Below are 22,856 nucleotides of genomic sequence, written 5' to 3' on the forward strand. Positions count from 1 at the left end.
ATCTTACCAGAAAAGGAAAGAGTTAAAAACACAGAAGAAACAAGAATAATGGCCAAGTCCATGTTGAAAATCTGGGGAAATATGTTCAGGAAAAGAAAACAAGAAAAAAGAGGCAAAACTTAATGCCAGGCTCCCAGAACTCCCGGAGAATGGGCCAAGACCTTTCTTGCTATTTGCCCAACTCAGTCGATCAGTAGTGGTCAAACTGAAGAGTGCTGTGATTATTTAACATTTGCCGTGGTCCTAGGAGGGAGAGGAAGTCCCAAATATTTACCAGGCCTGGCTGAGGCCTCTGCCCCTCCAAGTTCCTGCATCCTCACCTGAGTCAAGTAGGAAACTGCCTCGTCTCAGTGGGCTACACTGAGGCCTCCAGGACCTGTTTAAACACAAAGTAGGGTGTCGCTTTCCAGATGCGAGCAGAGAGGAGGCACGTAACCCTCCCACTAACCATCATGTCCTGAAGGCCCTATTAGGATTTCTCTGTGGGGCTCAGAAACTGTGGTCACCAGCAGGCTTCTGTCGAAGAACCAAAGCTTTCTAGAAACAGCAAAACATTCCCACCAAGGGCCTCATTAGCCTGGATCAGCTCCAGAAATGCCCTAGTTATCAGCCAGCAGAGCACAGGGCCTGCAGGCGATGGATGCATCTTAATCCTAGCAGTAGCTTCTATCTGTAGAGCATGTTCTAGTTTAGAATGTGTTTTAGAAGCATCAGGAGCAGGGCTCTGAAGTCGGACTACCTGGATTCAAATCCCATTTCTACAACGTTTTTGCCATTTTGTCGCTGTAAGGTGAGCACAGTGATAGTAGCTACCACCAGGGACTGGGGTGAAGATAACATGGGACAAACAGGTGAAGCACTTGGATCAGTACCTGGCACATGGTGACATGTACTGAATACAGACTGGCGACGCCCCCCACCCGACCCTGGGACACAGGAGGAAACAGGAGCTCCCTAAACCTCTTTCCTCGTGACAAGCAGAACCAGGCTCCACGCAGAAGGCAGGGGAAGCACGAACGTGAGTGTGCATGTGGAGGGTGGGTGTATGTGTGCTGGGGCCAGGGAGTAGGAGGTATCTGAGTGACCAGAGAAAGCCATGGAGCTTGGGGACAAGAGAGAATACTAACAAGGAGAAAGCAGTACTCCCGAAAGAGAGAGCTGGCTTTGCTTGTACAGAAAATCGAGGTTTCTCTTCCATGGCTGAGGCCAGAATCATCCAAATGCCTTCCTGGTACGTGACTAATATACCTCTAACCTTCTGATGTGAGGATATTCTGCAAATTAATTCTGTACTGTCACCTGCATGGCACACAGGGAGGGAGGACATGCTGCATCAGTCAGGGTTCTCCAGAGAAAGTGAACCGATGGGTGTGTATGTGTGTGTGTGTGTGTGTGTGTGTGTAAAGAGATGTATTTTAAGGAATTGGCTCATGTGCTTGCAGAGGCAGGGAAGCCCATTTGCAGGGTGGCTGGGAGGGAGGCTGGAGAGCCAGGTGGGAGCCGATGCTGCAAGGCCACCTGCGGCAGCGTCCCTCCTGCTGCGGGGAGGTCAGCGTTTGCTTCTATTCAGGCCTTCAACTGACTGGATGAGGCCCACCCACATTATGGGGGCAATCTGCTATACTCACAATCCACCAAGTTCAATGTTAACGTCATCCATAAACACCCTCACAGAAACATCCAAAAGAAGGTTTGACCACGTATCTGGGCACTGGGGTCCAAGCAAGTTGACAGACAAAATTAATCATCACATAATGCCCTACATGTTTCACCTTCAGAGATCCCGCCCGTATCACAGACAATTAAGAGATCTCCAAAGAAAACATGAGTTCTAGCTGGGCACCACAGCGCATGCCTGTAGTCCCAGTGACTTGGGAGGCTGAGGCAGGAGGACCCCTTGAGCCCAAGAGGTCCAAACCAGCCTGGGCAATATAGCAAGACCCTGTCTCTAAAAAACAAACAAAAAAAAAACCAAAAAACAAAGAAAGAAAACATGAGTTTTACACAGACTTTCAAAAAAAAAAAAAAAAAAAGGAAGGCAATAAAGCCCAAAAAATTTAATCCAGTGGATAACTTGGGTAGGAAGGCAGAGGGTAGATGGGGGAAACAGGAACACACAGGCAGGGCACCAGTATTGGCCACATGCTGGTTCTTAAGTTGGGAAGTGGGTTTATAGGTGTTCATTTTATCATCATGCTTTTTAACTTACATATCTGCTTGTGTACATATTGAATATTACCTCTAAAACATAATAAAGCAGGGGGTAGGGGGGGACCAAGCTTTTGGGCCATGTGAGTGACCACTCATGAACAGAAATTTCTCTTTCTCTGATCATACTCCATTCATGGGCTGATACTGCTAGATGACTTTTCATGTGCTTAGGCCTTGCCTCTTCAAACGTCCCTTATGTTCTGGGACAGTTTCTTACAGATCTTTCTATTCTCCCACAGTCTGGCTGAGTGACTGTGTAACTTAAATACTCACTGATGGCCGGAAAGCAAGGCGGGTGGGGGCAAGGGTAAGGAAAATCAACCGGTGGGAAAGCAGGGCTTCTTGCACGGCACTGGGTTTCAGCTTTCTGAAAGGCACTGACAGCTCCCAAAGCTGGCCTGAGAGATCAGAAGCCAGCCAGGGTCACATGTATGAGTCTTGAATGTGCCTAGAATGGAACGATGCCCGTCCCTCTCAGTGGGGCACTCCCTACGGTATCTATGCTAACACCGTGAGGCCTGTAGAAGGAGGTGCATGCAGGACAGGGGAGAGCCTGGGCCATCTGTGGCATCCAGACTGCGAGCTGCCAGTGGAAAGCACTGCCCAGGGAGGTGGCATCTCAGCCCTCAGTCTCCTTAAGAAAACACAGTTATGGCACCAAGACACTTCAAGCTAAGTCCTCAAGCAAATCTCCAATCCTTCAGCAGGGTTTCCACCCCGTCCCGTCAGTAGCTAGGAAGACAACATGACTCCATTGCGCCAGGAGGATGGCCTCATCTCTCCTCACATCCCAGGTCTACACTCTTGTTAACTTTTCTCATCAGGACGCCCCAACCCTAAACTTGAGATGCTTCCATTTGGCCCCGGAATCCCAGTTCTGTCTGACTGACTCCAATTCAGGGTAAAAGAGATCAAGGCTGTATGTGGAAGTGAGAGCTCTCTCCTGTTGGAAACAAAGGTTAACCTGAAGGAAAAGTAGAGCTTTTGATGTAAATCAGGCTGAGAAAAATCACAAATACAACTGCTAAGGGAAGAATGGATAGACTTCAAATGGCTTATAAATAGATCTTGTTAAAAGGTCACTTTGTGTGCTAGAATATAGAAGGAGACAAGGCTGAGATTAAAATGATCACAGCCAGGTTCTAGTTCAGTCTCTCGATTAACAGGTAAACACGTCCGTGGGAAGTGACACGTCAGGTCACGGGAGAAGGGCAACGGCCAGGTATCCCCACACCATGCCAAGGCCCTTCCACTACGATGTACTCCAGGATAGACTGTTTAGGCCACTTGCCACAAGTATGACTTGGAGCCCGTGTAGCTGGCACTGAATCAAAGGAAGGTCCAGATTAGAAGACATAAATCTACACGAAGGAGGTCAGAGGAAAGGACTCGAGAGAAAATCATGCTTTACACTAAGAGAAGGAAAATCACCAAAGGCTAAACCAAACCGAGAGCACCCCGTGGACTCACTGCTAGGGCTCACACATTGGTTCCGACAAATCCCAAATTTCCCACACTGAGAAGACAACCCTCCTTCGTGATGACAGAATTCTCAACACCAGCCTGCTGTTTGGAACTAGACGGAACGAGTGAGAGAGAGCATGCGAGGGATCCACGCAGCTGCAGCGCACAGCGAGAGTAACAGAAACCTCGTCCGGCTCAGGGAGAGAAACGCTGTGACTCCCGTAGGGTGGGATTCCCACAGGGTGGGATTCCCAGCCAGCAGACCCGCTCCAAAAGGGCCAGGCTGCCTCAGCAGTCCTGCTCTTGGGAAACGTGCCCGCAGCTCAGGACGCCTTTAGTATTTTTAAGACTACCCGTGTGAGAAGCAGGCAGTGAGAATGAGCATTATTTTTTCTCCCCGACACAATTGTTTCATCTCTAGCCTCTCTGACATGGCTGCTCTTCTTCGAGACTCTGAAACTGAGCACTCTTGTTTACTTCGTGAGTTCCCTGAGATTTGATTGTTGATGTCTGTGTGCAAGTCAGCGATTAGCATTCTGACTTCAAATCCTTCTTCAGAGTCGGCCAAAGGAGCCCAAGAAGTTGGCCACAACCACCCGCTGGGAACAATAGACCCTTTCAACACAACACAGGTTTGTCTTCCTTTTCAAGTACGCAGGAGCTGGTCGTCTGGCGGAGAGGTCTGCCCGGCTGTACGAGCTGCTCACTGCCAGGCAGAGGGCTCCCCGACAAAAAAAACCAACCTGCAGACCGTGCGTCCCACAGAGTCAAGATTTTACACTCAATTCCATCTATAGAACTCGAAAGGTGAATTATATGCAAACAGATTCAGCCATGAAAGCAATCATCCTACAAGCTCCCGGCTTGTCAGTCTGGGCTGAGGGTAGCCACTGGGGGCTCACCCACCCCTCTCCACCTGTCTCTTACTTGTCCTGCTCACAAAAGACAGTCCCAGCCAGGCATGGTGGCTCATGCCTGTAATCCTAGCACTGGGAGGCTGAGGCAAGAGGATCACTTGAGCTCATGAGTTCAAGACCAGCCTGAGCAACAGTGAGACCCCTGTCTCCATAAAAAATAAACAAGATTAGCAGGCATCATGGCACACGCCTGTAATCCCAGCTCCTCGGGAGGCTGAGGCAGGAGGATCACTTGAGCCCAGGAGTTCAAGCTTACAGTGAGCTATGATGACACCACTGCACTCTAGCCCGGGGCTACAGAGCAAGACTCTGTCTCAAAAACAACAACAACAAAAAAAGACAGTCCATTTGCCCCCCACTGTCTCTGGCACCTAACCTTGAGGTCATTAGAAAAACTCGGTAACCTGGCAGGTAGGGAGGCCTGCCCACCACAGACGCTCAAGAGCATGCTGACTCACTATTTTAGAGAGGAAACATGAATAGTGGCCTCTAAAAACGAAAGCTCACAACATTAGCCTCTTTTTTACTTTTATTCAGGCCTGGTTGACGAGAGACAGTCTTGCAATGGGGTGGAGTCGGGCTTTCCCAGTAAAGAGACGTGGAGCTTAGTGCCTGCTCTGCCCTTCCCTAAACTGGGCAACGTAACCTGTGGGCCAGTGTCTCCACGTGCACAAGGACAAGGAGAATGCCACCTGCTCTTCTCACAGGGTTATCACCAGGATGGAATGAGCCAGCAAAGGCAAATACTTAAGGCTGCATTGCAAATGAAAGGCATTGTTCCTTTCATTTCTTTCACCTACGTGGAAGCTGGGCCTGGGACATCAAGAACTCACACAGGCGAGCAGAAGGAGCGCTGGCTTCCTAGCGTCCCTGCCCCAGAGAGGTCCCCGCAGGGGAGACAAGCCAAAGCGAACCATGAGCCCTCCAAAGGCTTGAAAACCACCACAGTTCAAGGGTGGCTCCAAAAGACAGGACTCCCGCCGTTGCAGTAAGTCTCTCAACAGTGTTCTGGAAAAGCCTGTAAGTTCAAAGCTCCTGCTTTCATTTTTCTGTGCTTGCATGGATATGAAAGGCACTTAAATGCAGGCAGCTGGGCCGACTCCTGGCCTGCTTTCTCACGGGGGCAAGTGCACAGAGGCGGTCAGAGAGTCCGGGTGGGCAGACCGGGGTCAGAGTTGTCCTGGAATATTCTTCTCATGGTGTAGACCAAGTCAAACACTTGAAAAAATGAGCTTTTAATCTCCTTTTGTCTTCTTCTAGTGTTTTGTTTTGCTCTTTTATTAATATGTTAATATTTTAAAGTTAAGTGTCCTAAGGTCTGGGACTTTATATCCATAAGTCAGACTACAGCAGGCTAGATGGACTAAATCAAGACTTTTTTTTTGGCTACTCAGGCAAAGAAGAGTTGAACAGTCCAAAGCACAGAGGCAGTTTGCCGCAAAATTGCTCCATTATCCCAGGGCAGATAATCTAATCTAAAGCAGCTCAAAAAACATCTGAAGGCCAGGGCAGAGAATACAAATAAAGGAGTCAGATGTTTGAAATACAAACACACACGCGCACACACACACACACACACACACACACACACACACACCCTTCCCGGGATGACTTACAAACCAGGAAACCTTGGTTTTTAGAGAGCCTTTGGCTATTGTAGAAAAAATTAACAAACTTTATCCATCAGCAAAGCATGAACTATTTCCCAGGGCTAGCATGTCTGGGCACTACCCTGTTTTGTCTCCCGATTTTTATATGACATTATGTGTCTCCTTTTCTTAGCACATTGTTATCTAACGTAACAGCCACAGACAGAAAAGGCCTTGTTCACCTCCGTCCTTGTGGTGTACGTCAGATCTCCAGCTCGTTCATCCCTTGTAACTGCCATTTTGTGTCCTTTGACCTACATCTCCCATTTCCTCTCCCCTCCCCACCCCCACCACTGTGTCATTCTCCACCTCTGTGTATTTGAGCTTTTCTTTTTTTTTTTTAAGAAAAAAAAAAATTCCACATATAAGTGAGATCATGCACTATTTTTCTTTGTGCGTCTGGCTTATTTCACCTATTATAAAGTCCCCCAGGTCTGTTCATGTTGTGGCAAATGGCAGGATCTTCTTTTTTAAGGCTTAATAAAATTGCATTAGGGATTTTTGTTAGATAACTAGATTTCAGTTGCTCTTGGCACAAAAAAAAAGTAACAGTGAGATGACAGATAGGTTAACTTTGTTATATTATTAGTAACCATTCTACTACCTACATGTATCCCATATCGTGTTGTAAACCTCAAATATACATAATAAAATTTATTTTTTAACAAAAAGGCTTTGTGAACTCACTCCCCTTCCCCTTCTTCCACTAGCACCCTTCTTCTCTTGAGCCACCTTCATTCATTCATTCAGCCAGTTATTTCTTGAGTCCCTACTGTACGCCAACACTGGGCTTGACGGCAGAAATACAGAAATGCAGTAAAGAATTAAAAGACATAGTCCCTGTTTTCATAGTGCTTACCTTCTATCTGTGAGACAGACAAAATAATGAGTAAATAGACAAAATATACAGAGTGCCCAAGAGTCGCCATACATGGGGAAAACGGGAAATTGTAGCTTAATGTACCTTTACTTACAAAATAGTCATTACAAAATTTGACAGAATTTTTCCTTTGTCTGGAGACTTTTGGGACACCCTGTATTTGCAAGTATAATAACTTCCATGAAAGAAACTAATAAGACTAAGATAAAAACAGCAGAGGGATGACCTGAAAATATTTTTCAATCACAAGATCAACTTTTCTTTCTTCCTTCTTTCCTTCTATTTTCAAAATCTTAGAAATATACATTTATTTTAGGTGTTGACTCTTACACTCACAGGGCAATTACCTATCTCTCCCTAAAGTTGTCCTCCGATCTTAAACTTGAAAGGAATTAAGGTCATTCAGTCCAGACTTCCACCCAGGAAGTTCCCCAGGTCAGTTCTGTCAACCCCCAAGAAGGAAACTCCTCATTGGCTCTACTCATCCTTCAAAATATTTCCCAGAACTTAACATGCATTTCCTTTCACTTCGTGCTCTTGGAAATAAAGAAATAAGCTGAGCAGTCAACTGTGAGATAAAAACCCAGCCACGACATTAAAGTCCCACAAGGGCAGAGCATGTGCTTTAAACTTCTTGGTATCATTCGCATTGGCTTGCCCAAAAATACTCTTTTGATTTTTTTCACACTGAAGATGATAAAGTCGAGTCCACTTTAATCTCTAACCTTTTCTTTTAAAACTCATGTTCCAAATCTTAAATTATTTTTGTCACACATTTCTTGATCTTCTATATTTATACACATTCTTTTAAAGTAGTGACTAAAACAGGAAAAAAATACTCTAATAAGGAACTGACTAATGCAAAGGTTAGCAAAAGGTTATTTTCTTTGAAACATATTATTTTTAGTCTATTTCAGCACTTTTTTCTGATTCAGCTTTTGGCCAAATAATGACTCCTGGGCATTTTCTTTCAATGCTTGTATCAGGTAGTAGTTTTCACTTTCTCTATTTGTATGTTTGGGGACCTCCTTAAATAACAGTTTTTAAGGTACTTACTGAACATTTCACTTTTTCCTTCTTTTCCAGAGTAATTTCTGACATTCTGCAGCTTAGAATATAAACTGCATATGGGCAGGGACTATGCCTTTTCCTGGGAAATTTACTTCAAAGCCCTTCGTGAGAGCCAAGTTCTTTATGGGCCATGTGGTAGACTCCATTGGCTGGGCCAATGACTTTTAACGTCAACCCAGCTTTGTTCATCAAAGTTTAAGTTTATACACTTGTATGAAAATTTTGTTTGAGTTCATCTGTTACTAAAAGATCACAGGGAAAGGGGAGGGGGGACACTTCTACTGCAGCTTGGCTGATCTGTTCTAATTATTGTTATAGTCCAGCTATTCTATGTTAGATACAATCATAATAACTATCTCTCTCTGCTGTTAGACAGGCCTCACTTAGTATGCAGAAGACTGAAAAACTATCCTGACAAGTGCATGATGGAGTGAAAAGCCTGAAAGTCAGAGACTGTCCAGGTGTCTTGTACCAATCAACTCATTTTTGCCACTAAGGATACAACAAGGAAAGATCTGACAGAAATGTTCCAAAAACAGAACTCTAAACTGGGATTGAAATTATAAGAATTTCAGAACATAAAAAGGCTGGATGTCCAGGTAGGGGCCATCCAATGAACTCTGCTGTCAATAGACCCGCTGCAACTGGCCACGAGAAAACTGTTTGTGACTGCCTTGCTTCAAGCCCTCGTCATCTGCCTAAAATGTTGCCACCACACTGCCTCCCCACTGCCCCCAACATGCTGGCTGCTAGTCCCCATCTCTCCCATTCCAACCTACCCTCCACCCATCAACCCACAGATATACACAGATGTAACTGGGTCAAGCCTCCAAGTTACCTGTGCTCCCCTGCCCCCACCCCCGCTCCTCAGCATGGCGTTCATGCAACCTCCAGCCTCATTCCCCCACATTCTCAGTACATTCTGTATACGTCGGGCTCTCCTTGCCAGCCTTCCAATATGTCATGTGTTTTCCCTTGCCTTGGCTCCAGCCATTCATCCCTTTCTTCTCTACCTTGAACGCCATCCCTTTCTTTTCTACCTTGAACACCTTCAAAGTGTGTTTGAAATATGACCTCTTCTTTGAACCTGTCTGGTCCTCCTTCAGCACTTAGCACATGGTACTGCAGTTAGCTGAGTATACAGTTGTCTCTTCCACAAGACTGTGTACTCCCTGGTCACAGGAAGAATCCCTGACATACAGTAGGTGCTCATTTGTTACACTCACATTAACTGCCTCAGTTTTGCTACTCAGCTCTCCCAAAGAATACCACTCTGGAAGACAGGGAATGCCTTTGGAAGTTTCATTCCAGGAAGAGGCCAAGGTCAGGAAGAAAATTTACCTGTGGCTACAGAGACTAAAAACACTTAAAACTCTTGAGTCTTGAAAGACAACGGCTGATTTAAAAAGGAATGACATTTTGATACATGCTGCAACATGGATAAGCCTTTTAACATTACGCTAAGTGAAATAAGCCAGTCACAAAAGGTCAAATATTATATGATTCCACTCATATAAGATACCTAGAACAGTCAAAATTCACAGAGGCAGAAAGTAGAACAGTGGTTACCATGGGTGGGATGAGGGAAGAAGAGCATATCAGTGGGTACAGAGTTTCATTTGGGGAAGATATGAAAGTTCTGGAGACGGAGAGTAGTGACGGTTGCCCAACAATGTGAATGTACCTAATGCCACTAAATTGTACACTTAAAAATGGTTAAAATAGCAAATTTTATGTTATATATAACTTACCACAAATTTTTAAGTGCAAAAGAAAAAATAAAGACAATATCTGAGAGCCAAAAGAGGTTTTTTTTTTTTAAACAAACAAAAAACCCCATGGGAACATAAAGGACAGTGACCCAGCGAATTTGAATTTGCTGGCCAACTCTCAGATTACTGGAATGAGGGAACCCTCCTTGAGGCCTTAAATGGAAGTTTCAGAACGAATGACTGGAAGCCCTGTCTACCACAGTAGGAACAAATACATGAAACACAGTTGACTCTTGAACAACATGGGTTTGAACGGTATGGGTCCACTTACACATGATGTTTTTTTTTCAATAAAAGTTATATCCAGTGTGCCCATCTCTCCTGCCCTCCCTTCCACCTCCACCATCTCTCCTGCCTCTGCCACCCTTGAGACAGCAAGACCAACCCCTCCTCTTCCTCCTCAGCCTATTGAATGTGAAGACCACGAGGATGAAGACCCTTATGATGATCCACTTCTACCTAATGAATAGTACGTATATTTTCTCTTCCTATGATTTTCTTAGTAACATTTCTTTTCCCTAGCTTACTTTATTGTAAGAACACAGTCTGTAAAACATATACAAAATATGTGTTAATGGACTGTTTATCAGTAAGGTGTCCTGTCAAGAGTAGGCTATTAGTAATTAAGTTTTGGGGAAATCAAAGTTATACATGGATTTTTACTGACGCCCCTAACCCCTGTGTTGTTCTAGGTTTAACTGTATATTCAAATACCTTTCGTTCGATTCAATCAATATACACTGTGCACCTCCATTGTTCCAGGCCTCGTGCTAGGCACTGAAAGGGGATCAAAGTTAATGAAAAATGGCCTAGTAGGGAGAATGACACATAAACACAAATAACTATAGCCCTGGGCAAACCTGGACTGAGGTTTATGTAAGATTAATATAAAGAAATATAGGGCCGGGCGCCGTGGCTCACGCCTGTAATCCTAGCACTCTGGGAGACCGAGGCGGGCAGATTGTTTGAGGTCAGGAGTTCGAGAACAGCCTGAGCAAGAGCGAGACCCCGTCTCTACTAAAAATAGAAAGAAATTATAATGGACAGCTAAAAATATATATAGAAAAATTAGCCGGGCATGGTGGCGCATGCCTGTAGTCCCAGCTACTCGGGAGGCTGAGGCAGCAGGATCGCTTGAGCCCAGGAGTCTGAGGTTGCTGTAAGCTAGGCTGATGCTACGGTACTCTAGCCCAGGCAACAGAGTGAGACAGAGTCTCACAAAAAAATAAAAAAGAAAAAAAGAAAGAAATACAAATGCAGGATAGGAGAAAGGACAACAGTAAGTTCCAGAAGTTCTCCAAGACTGAAGGGGGAACATGAGTAGGCCAGGCCAGGCCAGAAAGGGGAGCTCAGGGACTTCCCAGAGAGTGAGACCCAGCACCCCTCTCCCGCTGCCTGCAGGCTTTTGTCCCGGCCATGGCTGAGCTGATCCAGAAGAAGCTGTGGGGAGCAGGGCAGAAATGTCAACCACTACAGGAGGACTTGAGTAAATCCATGTCAGGGAGGCAGAAGCCTGAGGCACAACTAACAGAAAATCATGTCGTGAAGGAGGAGCTGGCCCTGCTGGATGGGTCCAACGTGGTCTTTAAACTTCTGGGTCCTGTGCTGGTCAAACAGGAGCTGGGGGAGGCTCGGCCACAGTGGGGAAGAGGCTGGACTAAGATTCAGCTGAAATTAAGCGATAGGAATCCCAGCTCCGGGACCTTGAGCAACAGAGGGAAACCCTTGCTCAGCTGCAGCAGGAGTTCCAGCAGGGCCCGGCGGCAAAGGCAGGGGCTCCTGGGAAGGCCTGACCCCACGGTGGGGGGGCAGGGGAGGGGATGAGGCAGCTCTAGGATCTGTACCATAGCTAATAAAACATAAAAATACCTGCCTTTGTTTTCTGATTTAAAAAAAAAATTGTTCTCCAACATCAGTTCAGGGGAGGCCAAATTCATAACCATTTAATGAAGGAAGCTGAATGCATGCAAATGAAGAGGGGGTAGGCAGCATGCTTGAAGTTGAACGACTCTGCCATTCTACCTTTTATTAACACATAACGTGGGGGCATGGCCGTGGCAGTTTTGGAGGTTTGCCTGGATCTGAGCCAATGTGGCACTTTTCTGTCCTCACCTCCATCCTACAGCTGCTCCATTTCACTATCAGTGAAAAAGCTCAATAATCAGCAAACCTCCTCCGTATTTTATTTCTTCACTGTATTTATAGATTTTAAAGTCTCCTGCAGCACAGCTGAGTTTCTGCAAATATAGAAGAAATACACATACCCCTGGATTTTTTTACTCTAAAATTTCAGTTTCTAATACTCAACTCTTTTACATCTCTCAACAAGACCCATCTACATATGGTTTTATATGTTGGAAAAATAGACCTATACTGCCTTTTCTAGATTATTCATGTCTCATGGAATAGTAAAATGGGTAATGCTTCATTAAAAAGAACATTTTAAATGAATTAAAAATGAACAAGCTGTATTCTACCAACTTTGAGTTTGCATGTTTGATTTTTTTTTTGGATGCATATGCAGCAAAAGTGTAATTAACACATGCAAATCCCACTAAATCCTGATTTCCTTCCATTTGTCCTAGGTGTCTTCAGAAAAATGAGGAAGCCTGGCTCAAGTAGAAAAGAAAGAATGTTGTCCCTCCATTTTATTAATGCATTTTAAAGGAGCAACCTATTACAATCATCCCTTTGCAATATTGCAGCAACTTAAGTATCTAACAAAAGAGAGGAAGAATCCCAAACACAGTGGTATCATGATCTAACGGAGAGGACTTCAGAGTGCAATGGTAGTCGCTTCTGGAATCTGCCTGCCTGTGTTCAAATCTGGGCTGTGCATTTTCTGTCTCTTAATCTTAGCCAGGTTATATAACCTCTCTAGTCTTCAATTTCCCCACCTGTTAAATGCTTTAGTGATAGTAATACCTAACTCAGAGGGTTGTGCTGGGAATTAAACAAGAATGCACTGATGTGCACCATGCCTGGCATATGGTAAGTGTTCATTTTTGTTATTAATCAATTTATATTCTTATTCCAATGCAACCTCTAGCTGCTTTGCAACCTTAGACATTTCATTTAGCCTTTTTGGATCTTGGCTCTCCCCACTTCTATCTTACCATACAAGGACAACAGGGGAAAAGCTGAGGTCAGGTCTATAAAGACACTTGTGCTATGGGAAAACATTAAACTCTCTTGCTAATTTTGAAAGACCAAGCTGCCTTGTTGTGGGATGCCACATCGGGAGGCCCACTAGTAAGGAACTAAGGGCAACCTCTGGCCAACAGCTAATAAGAAATTGAAATCCTCTGTCCCATAACCACAAGGTACTAAATTCTGCCAATGAAAATGGGTTTTTCCTCAGTCAAGCCTCAGATGAGTCTACAGCCCCGGCTAACATACTAATCACAGCCTTGTGAGACCCCAAGCAGATGACCCTGACAAACTACGTCCAGATTCCTCACACACAGAAACTGAGATGATAAACGTATGTTGTGTTAAACCACTAAATTTGCGGTAATTTGTTATGAAGCAACACGAAACTAACACTAACGTAGATGTTGACAATGCAGGCAGACACATATGGTACAAAATACACACACACACACACACACACACACACATTTCCACTTCACACCATTGCTGTAACGATTTAGCCTCATGAGAACACTGCATCAGGGAAGGACAGGAAACCAAGGACAGATATTTAGGAGTCAATGGTAAAAATATTCTCTATACTAACAGAGTATGGAAAAAAAATTATAGTTTTCTATGGCATTTCATCAAACAAGTAACAACCAGAGGTTTTGTTTTTAATTTTTGTTTTCAATTTCTTTTCAAATTAGGCAAGTCAGCCTTTTCTGGATGCCAAATTGGGCAAGAGATTTCGTCAAGGTCCAAATCCTCTTGCCAAATTGCATTACCTTATGGCATGATTGGAAATCTCTTGGGGATTAGTTATGGGAAAGGTTCACCAAACAGACGCCCAGATTAGACAGCCAACATGCAACTTAGTTCATGTGAAATATGCTCATCCAAACCAGAAGGTCAGAAATTGTTGTGAAGATGTGGATTCTGAATTCATTTTCTATTTAATCATTATACTATAATTTTCCACCTCCTCTCATAAACAGATACTACTACATGCCATTAATATTTAGCCACTGGCCCATGGCTCTTACAGTAACATCCCCTTCCACTTTATCAGTATCTCCACTTAAATCTAGACCCTTAAACTCTTCGGTCCTGGGCCTTCTTCAACACTTTCCACAGAATCAGGAAATTTTAAAAGTAAGACAGTTCCTTGGAGATGATCTGGTCATATTCTCTAATTTTACCAGAGAAATTGTAATGACTGGCTCAAATTTAAAAGTGAAATCCTTTTACAACCTTTAAACTGTTTCTTAAGCATGGAGATGTTTCTCCCTTAACCTTCCCTTTCCTGTTTTCCTGCATCTGTCTGCTCAGATGTCTGCAGTCTCTGCTAAGTACCTCCTTTGCCAGGGAAGCGTTTCTGTGAAGTATCAACTATGAATGGAAGAGCTCTCAAGTGGCTCTTGTGTATCGTACAGGCTGGGGTGACATTCATGACCCACCAAGTTTCTGCCATTGCTGTCAATCCCCAAGAAATGTCAGCCATGTCATGGCAACAAAAATGAATTATTGGCCCCACTGCCTAAGCGATGAGCTAAGGCACAACATGATCATCCTATTCTGTGTAGGTTCACCGATTGCAGCTTAGGGAAAAAGACAGTAAGGAGACCTATTCATTTAAATGTAACAAATATTTACAGAAGTATTGCCTACAATTTTTCTGTAACTTATTTATCTACCTGCTCAATAAACACTGAATATCAATCACGTGTCTGCCAAATTGCTACTAGAAATAAAAAGATGACACAAGAAACAGTCTTTGTCCTTGAGGAGTCTGCAGCCTAGAAGTCAAATATTCCATAATTACAATAATAGGGAACCTTTATTGAGCATTTACTATGTGCCAGGCAGGCCATAAGTGCTTTAGATGGGTTAATTCCCTTAGTTTTCATTGCAACTCGATGAAGCAGGTACTATTTTTATCCCTATTTTACTAATAAGAAAACTAAAGTACAGAAAGGTTAAGTTACTTGCCCAAAGTTCATGCATTCAGTGTTTCAACAAATATCTGCCCACTGTGTCCTAGGCACAGCTCTAGGTACCGGGCATACAGCAGTGAACACGAGACAAAAATCACTGTTCCCATGGAGTGTACAAACTAGTACAAAGAGACAAACATTAAGCAAAAAACAACTAAGATCAATGTCAGAGAGTGACAAGTGCCGTACAGAAAGAAAGAAAAAAAAACAAGCCTTTGAGTTACTCATCACTGAGGTTTCTCCCAGGTGATGTGCACTGCATGTGTTAATAACGTTCCTTTTTCTCTTGTTTATCTGTCTTTTGGTAGTCTAAGCTAAAGGAAAAAAAGATTTTTTTCTTCCCCTACACGTATCTCCAGCCCTCCCCAGGTGTCAAGAGTTCCTCATGTCTAAAATGAAGAAGTTGGACTATAAGAACCGCAAGCGTTTTTCTAATGCTAACGATCCATGAGTCAACGATTAGGAAGAAGAAAGATGTCACTGGAGATGTGGAAAAAGCCATCAGGCCACGCTGAGGGCTGCTGACCATATGAGACTGCAAAGCCCCCTGAGCACACAGCTAGGTCAGAGGACAAGGGGAACGGCGAGGGTTCCTCGTCATCCTCCAGGACACCCCTCGGTCTCCAGTGCTGGAGCAAAAGTGATGGGGAAGAGGTGTCAAAAGAACACAAAGACCCTCCACCTGGCTACCAAATGAGGACAGTGCGAAGGTAAGAGCTGGAACCTCCTCACAATCTGACTCCATGTGTTACAGAGCCTGCCGGACTAAACTTTGAGTTGGGGAAAGACAGCCGTGCCAGGTCTTGAGTCACAGTAACGAAACTAGTTCTCCCTCCAGCTTGCATCATTAATGTCTGCTCCGTTTCAGCACCAACCCCCTGGAAGTGCAAAACTGGGCAGGACTGCAACACAGCTTACTTCAACTGGAATACCCAGGATGCAGGGAAAGTAGAGAAAACCTAGGGCAAAGTCCGGTGCCTGGTAGGAGAATACCAATGTCTGATGGAAGAATTCCAATTCCTTAAAAGCAATGGCCTTTGCTGCGGCTCCCCTCCTTTTCCCCTTATTCTTTTCTCCAACTCCCTCCACACTGTTCTGTCCCTGTCTGTATTCCCACTTTATCAGTTCATTCTCAAGATGCTAGTTAAAGAAGGTGAAGAAATCTCTATTTCAACGCATTAGAATCTGTTCCTATCACCAAAGTTTTCTAAGGAGTCCTGTGAATTTGGACCAGATTTGATAACATCATTAAAGGGAAGGACAACATACCTTCAGTCCACACCAGATCAGTTTGACATGCGTGAAAATGCCAGAAAACTAAATGCTTCACATGAGCCTGTCTTCATCACCCTTTGACAGATTTCATCAAAATTCCATAATCAGAAGGTACAGAGATGGCACATGCTAAGTGACAGGCACCATCTTTACATGACCAAGTCCACATTTTCTGTTGACACATGTCAATCTAAGAAGGAAAAAGCACGGTGATAAACTGATACATGATAAATGCTGAACCAAATTCTGCTCTAGCTCCTTAAGGAGAACGAAAATAGCACTTCTACGGGAAAGGAAAAGAACATCTTATTCCATGCACCAAGCAGGGATATGTCTTCTGAAGAGAGAGACAGGACAAACACATGCAAAAGTACCTGCGGATAAATGATTATGACTCCGCAGAGCTACATATCTGAAAGCAGAGAGAAGGCTGCAACAAACACCGTGACAATGACCAGGTGGATCACTGGCAGAGTTTTACAGGGGAGGGGACTTTTTAAAATACTGTTTTGAAAATGAAAGTGGAGGCTGGGCGCGGTGGCTCAGGCCTGTAATCCTAGCACTCTTGGGAGGCCGAGGCGGGTGGATCGTTTGAGCTCAGGAGTTTGAGACCAGCCTGAGCAAGAGCGAGACCCCGTCTCTACTAAAAATAGAAAGAAATTATATGGACAACTAAAAATATATATGGAAAAAATTAGCCGGGCATAGTGGCACATGCCTGTAGTCCCAGCTACTCGGGAGGCTGAGGCAGGAGGATCGCTTGAGCCCAGGAGTTTGAGGTTGGTGTGAGCTAGGCTGATGCCACGGCACTCAGAGCGAGACTCTGTCTCAAAAAAAAAGAAAAAGAAAGAAAATGAAAGAGCAGCATGTTGAGGCAGAGAGGTGCCCATTCTGTCTGTATATGATCCTCTTTCCACTTACTCTCTGCACTGAATGACATGAAATATCTGTTGTGCATGACAGAGGACGGTCCACTTGGTTCTGAGATGGCCGCCTCACTGACTCTTCTGAAGAAAGAAGAGAACTTTTTGTAAAAGCAACATGAGTCCCAAATTCAAATAACTCCATAAAAGCTATTGTATAATAAAATATTTTATATACATGATGCCTTCCATAACCCTCATTATAACCCAGTGTGAGCGCCAAGTATTAGTGGCCCAGTTTTCAACTAAGGACACTGAGCCTCAGAGCTTAACTAATATGCCACAAGTCACAGAGCTAAGTGGCAGCAGAGGTAGAGTTCAAACCCAGCCTATCAAACATTAGTCTGTGTCCTTACCCACTGTGCTAGGTAGGCACGAGAACACAAAGAAATTAGATCTCTAACAAAACATACCTAAAATAAAGACTTCCAAACGGTCATCCAAAATATAACACTCTGTTATGCCATGGCATAATATAGACTGTTCCTCTACCACAGCTATTCCAATAAAAATTTTACTCGCTACAACTCCATCCTATCTTCCCAAGTGTGTGCACCTGTGTGTGTGGTGGCTGATCTCTCTAGTTAGAGGGAGAATTGGTCGCAGAGGACTAGCTGTTTTCTCTGAGAAGAGAACCTCCTGCTGTCCCCCGGCCCTCTCTGCTACTCTTTCCTGACATCACCACTCCCTCCAGCCACAGCGTCCCTGAGAACGGAGGGCAGAGAAGCATGTGGGTGGAGCCGCCTTGCCTGCAGCTTCCCCCGTGCTTCCACACTAGAAGGCAAACGGATGGAAGCCGCTGGAGACGGAGGGGAGAGAACGACCCAGAAGTGGGCAGTGGCATCACTACAGCACATACGGTTGCTACTACCCCTGCCAAGGAGTTATCTTGGCCTAGTCCCTGGAAAGAAAAACACCACTCCATGCCCAGAGGCTGTTCCTGCGTCTCCACCTGGGTGAGCTCTACTGTCCAAGCACACAGGCTGACAACAGGCCAGAGGTGACCTGGGTCTTTCCCCTACTCTGGCCCACAGTCAGACCTGCCCTCTTAGCCAACTGTATATGCCACCAAGGGAAAGGGTGAGAGGATGTCACTAAGGAGCACAGACCCAGACTACTTGTGAGATAGAGGTTGAGAGTATATGAAAATGGCTATGGGCTATCTAAAAACCCCAAATATCAGACACTCACAAAAACACAAGCAAGCCATTTGACTTGCCTCGTGTGCCTTCACTCAACTGCACCTTGAATGCTCCAGTCAAAGCCAACCACCTGCCACGGCCTGAGTGTGCCACGTTCTCCCATGCCTCTAACTTCCTGAAATCATCCATCGTATCCGCCTCCCTAATCTATCTTGTGAACTCCTACCCATTATCCAAATATCAGACCCAACACTGTCTCCCCCTCCCACCCAGGAGTCTTCTCTCCCAGGGAGAGGTAAGCACCCTTTCTCTATGGCCTAGGAATTAGAGCACATTATCATAATGCATTCTAATCCTCAGCTTGTACACAGCCTCTCCCCACTAGATGGAAGTACTTTAAGAGCAAGAACCAGCCCCTATTAAGATGGTGCCTGCCCAGTTCATGGAAGGTGCTAAATAAACCAATGCAAAGAAAACAACTGACCTGACTAGAGGAACAAAAGTGACTGGTATCATAGGGAACACAGCTTTCCTTTCAAAGAATTTAACATAAGATGAGGTCAACAGGCATTAACTGCAGTGACGCCATGATGAATGAAAGTGCCTACTGTGTGCCCAGAGTCGTTCCAAGCACTGGGTAGGGCTGGCAACTTGGTAGGAGGAATAAAGTTAAAATAAGATGGTATCTGTCTGTTTTCAGTTGCTTACAACAGAATAGCTGAAACTGGATAATTTACAAAGACATGAAATTTATTTCTTACAGTTTTGGAGACTGGGAAGTCCAAGACGCTGCGTGTAGTAGGGGCCTTCTTGCTGGGGCGGGGGGGACGCTGCAGAGTCTCATGGTGGCACAGGGTATCACATGGCAAGGGGCTGAGCATGCTAACTCAGTTCTCTCTTCCTCTCCCTGTAAAGTCACCAGTCCCACTCCCATGATAACTCATTAATCCACGGAAGGATTAATCCATTCATCAGGGCACAGCCCTCATGACCAATCACCTCTTAAAGGCCCCACCTCTCAATACTGCCACATTGGGGATTAAATTTCAACATGAATTTTGGAGGGGACAAATATTCAAACCATAGAGTGTCCTGTCCCCTGCAAAGTTCATGTGCTACTTCTTCATACCAGAGTGAAATATAATGTACTGAGGATTTACCTTTACTGTGCTTCCCACAAACGGTCTCCCAGCGTGGAGTATACTGCTGGTTTTCAAAACATGGAGTCATATACACAAAGGATCTCTCGCACCTGGACAACAGATTACCTGTACACAAATATATTTATGGCAAACCTGTTTGCAATAGCCAAAATCCTAGGACCCAACATGAATGCCCATCAGTGGGAGAGCAAAGGAATAAACAGAGCATGATTACATACAACACAACATTATAGGGCAGACAAAGCAAATGAACTAATGACATGTAGCAATATACATGAACATTAGCAGTAAAAACATTAAGTAAAAAAGCCCCAAAGATTATATAGAGTCTGATGCTCCTTTTATGAAATAAGAAGACAACTCAAATCAAGTATGTATCTATAGAGATACACACTTTTTATGTGTATATATTTTATGCTCTTCTGTAGGACTACACAGAGCCGAAAGAAAGTATGTCGGAAAAAAAGGGAAGATGCACACAGGATTCAGACAAGGTTACCTTGGGTAGAAGGAGGAAGAAGGATGAGGCGTGGGGAGGCCCATGATATGGTCAGATAGGGGTTATTTTCAAGGTCCTATCTTTTGTTTTGGGGATGGGTTTGTGGTCACTGGTACAGACTAAATGTTTGTGTACCCCCAAAATTCATATGGCAGAACCCTAACCCTCAATGTGATAGTATTTGGAGGTGGAACCTTTGGGAAGTAATTAAGTCATGAGGGTGGAGCCCTCATGAAAGGGATTAGTGCCCTTACAAAAGAGACCCCGAAGAGCTCCCTCACCCTTCTGCCGTGCGAGGACGCAGCGAGAAGAGAGCCACCACCAGAACTTGACCATGCTGGCACCCTGACCTCAGACTTCCAGCCACCAGAACTGAAAGAAATAAATCTGTCATTTATAAGCTGCCCACTTTACAGTACGTTGTTACAGAAGCCTGAACTAAGACAGTTGTCTATTACATCCTTCTAAATAAATGAAAATGTGAAGAGAATGTGTCATGAAAGATTATGACTAATCCTATTCTTTGTATACGAAGTCCAATACTGAAAGAAAAAAAAATGAAATTGCAGGAATATTATAACATGGTGCCTGAATTCATACAAAATGGACAGGTGTCCTGTAAGGAAGTGATGTGGGGGGACAGGGGGAGGACAGTTCATGCCACGCCTGCCCCACACTGATTTCCGCCTGCCAGCCTGTGTCTAGACTACCAACCGACAGGCAGCAAGAAATGTGCATCCCACATCCCTTCCCGGTCTGCAGAGCCATCTCTTTCTTCTTGGCATCTGCAGGGGAGGACTCCAGCTCTGGACGCCACCAGATACACTTCAGTTACCTCAGCATCACTGAGTGCTCACAGACAGCATTAATCTCACCTTTGAACATGCTGACCCTTTTCAAATTGCATCATAAATTCATGCTTGTGACATTGAGTACGTGGCGCTTCTGGCAGGAACACCACCATGAGCCCATATTTGCACATAAAAATCCATCAGTTCTATCTTCTCCCAGAAGTTACACTAAGCAGATGAAACTCTCCCGGGAGGCTTTGGACCGTATGCCCTGGAGAGAGTGTGCGGCAGATGTCAGAGAAAAAGACAAAGCTGGGGGAGGGAAGAGACTCCCGGAGGGAGAAAATGATTCCGAGAGAATCCGCCCGGGGGGAAGGGTGGCCAGCCAGGAGGCAGACACACATCCAACGTCCACAAAAGACTAGGCAGAGAACTCCCACTTCTCCAAACACCCTCAAACCTAAAACATCAGTTGATGTCAGCTCCCTTTTTTTGTTTTCCTTTATAAAAAGCTAGGTAGTCAAATGTTGGAACCAGAATGGCAAATTTGATCTGCTTACGGAAGCTTGCCTGTTAGCGCAACTGTGGACATTTTTAGGCCAGGATGACAGCAAACATCAAGTTTTTCTCCTGGAGAAGATCGGAGAAAAGTTAGCCATGGCTTAAAATAAAATAGTGAATGTACTGTGCTGTGTGTCTCTAAAGATGCAAACCATGCCTGATGAGCGGAGGTAGGTTTGAGCCCTACCCTGGTCCCGGTGACAAGCAAACACCTTCCTCTACTTACTCTGGAGTCCGCAGGAATCCTCTACCAGCATAAACCTGTATCATGGCACCCCCTCCCCCAGGCATTCAGTCCACTTCCACACTGTAAAATGCACTCCTTCCACAATCCAAGCAAACACCCCACATTTTCCCTGCCTGGCTGAGTCCTGGGCCTCCTTCCCAGTAAATAATCTCGGTGAGATCTTGCCAAAATATTTCTTAATCACATATTTTCTTTGTCTAAAAAGAGTCATAGATGCAGTAAGTAACCTTTGTTCCGAGTCATTCCACATTTCCAGGAGCCCCATGTCATTTAATGTTAAGCTTGGTTTGCTTCTTTGAGCTACCACCACTTACACTTTATTTTGAAGCCTGTATTTAAATCCCAGATTAATCAGCATAGAAGAGAACACTGTGGTTACTCCCCTAACGGCGTTCTCTAGGGACATGTGGTCTTGACTGAGTGATCACAAAGTATCCTTCTAATCAGCCCCTGGGACCCGGAGCCAGGCCTCTGGGGACAGCTAGGTCTACAGCTATCCTGGAAGGGTCTCCACATGCCACCCACTCTCCTCCTGGGTTTCCAGGATTGCTCTGAAATGTGGACTTTTGGGCCCAAAATCTAGAAAAGCATAAGGAAACCCCTGAGGGGGAGGGACACCACCTGACCTTACCTTCTGCCCTCTGAGGCAGCGTATGCAGCAGGACTTAGGCCTCGTATGAGTTGGTGGAAAGCCCAGCGGATCACCAGTGGGACAGGGTGCTCCTACGGCCCGATGCCTGAGATTTTGGAGATATTCATCCCTCAAGGCCAAGGGAGAAAGGGCTAATGGAAAATCAAACCACTGGACAGCCACAAGACTGAAGCAGCCAGGATCAGAAAACCCCAGTGCGAGCCATAGTGGCTGCCTGGCAACACACCCAACGTTCCTCTGTGACATCCGTCCTCGCAGGGTGGTCATGTTATTTTCTTGCTAAGTTCATTCACTGGTTCTCCAGCTGCTTTCTGGATCAGGTCCGAGCACTTCAACCTGGACTGAGGGCCCTTTAATCACACCCCCAAGCCCTTATCGTTCACTCCTTCCCTACACACACCAGCCTCTTCCAGGAGGCTTGCTTCCTCGGCTCACAGGGTCCCCGCTTCCATCCAGTTTTCCTAGACCACTTGGCACGGATAAAACAGTGGCTCTGGACTTCGGCAGCCC

General features: G+C 45.0%; 1 protein-coding gene and 1 pseudogene across 3 annotated transcripts in view; one reads left to right on the plus strand and one right to left on the minus strand.

Annotated features, from left to right (window-relative positions):
- Window positions 1–22,856, minus strand: part of ETV6 (ETS variant transcription factor 6) — a 221,030-nt gene that overhangs the window by 164,960 nt on the left and 33,214 nt on the right. The window lies entirely within an intron of this gene.
- Window positions 11,381–11,836, plus strand: LOC123640002 (annotated as a pseudogene).

Source organism: Lemur catta, chromosome 6, assembly GCF_020740605.2.
Source record: "Lemur catta isolate mLemCat1 chromosome 6, mLemCat1.pri, whole genome shotgun sequence".
Classification (NCBI taxonomy): Eukaryota; Metazoa; Chordata; class Mammalia; order Primates; family Lemuridae; genus Lemur; species Lemur catta.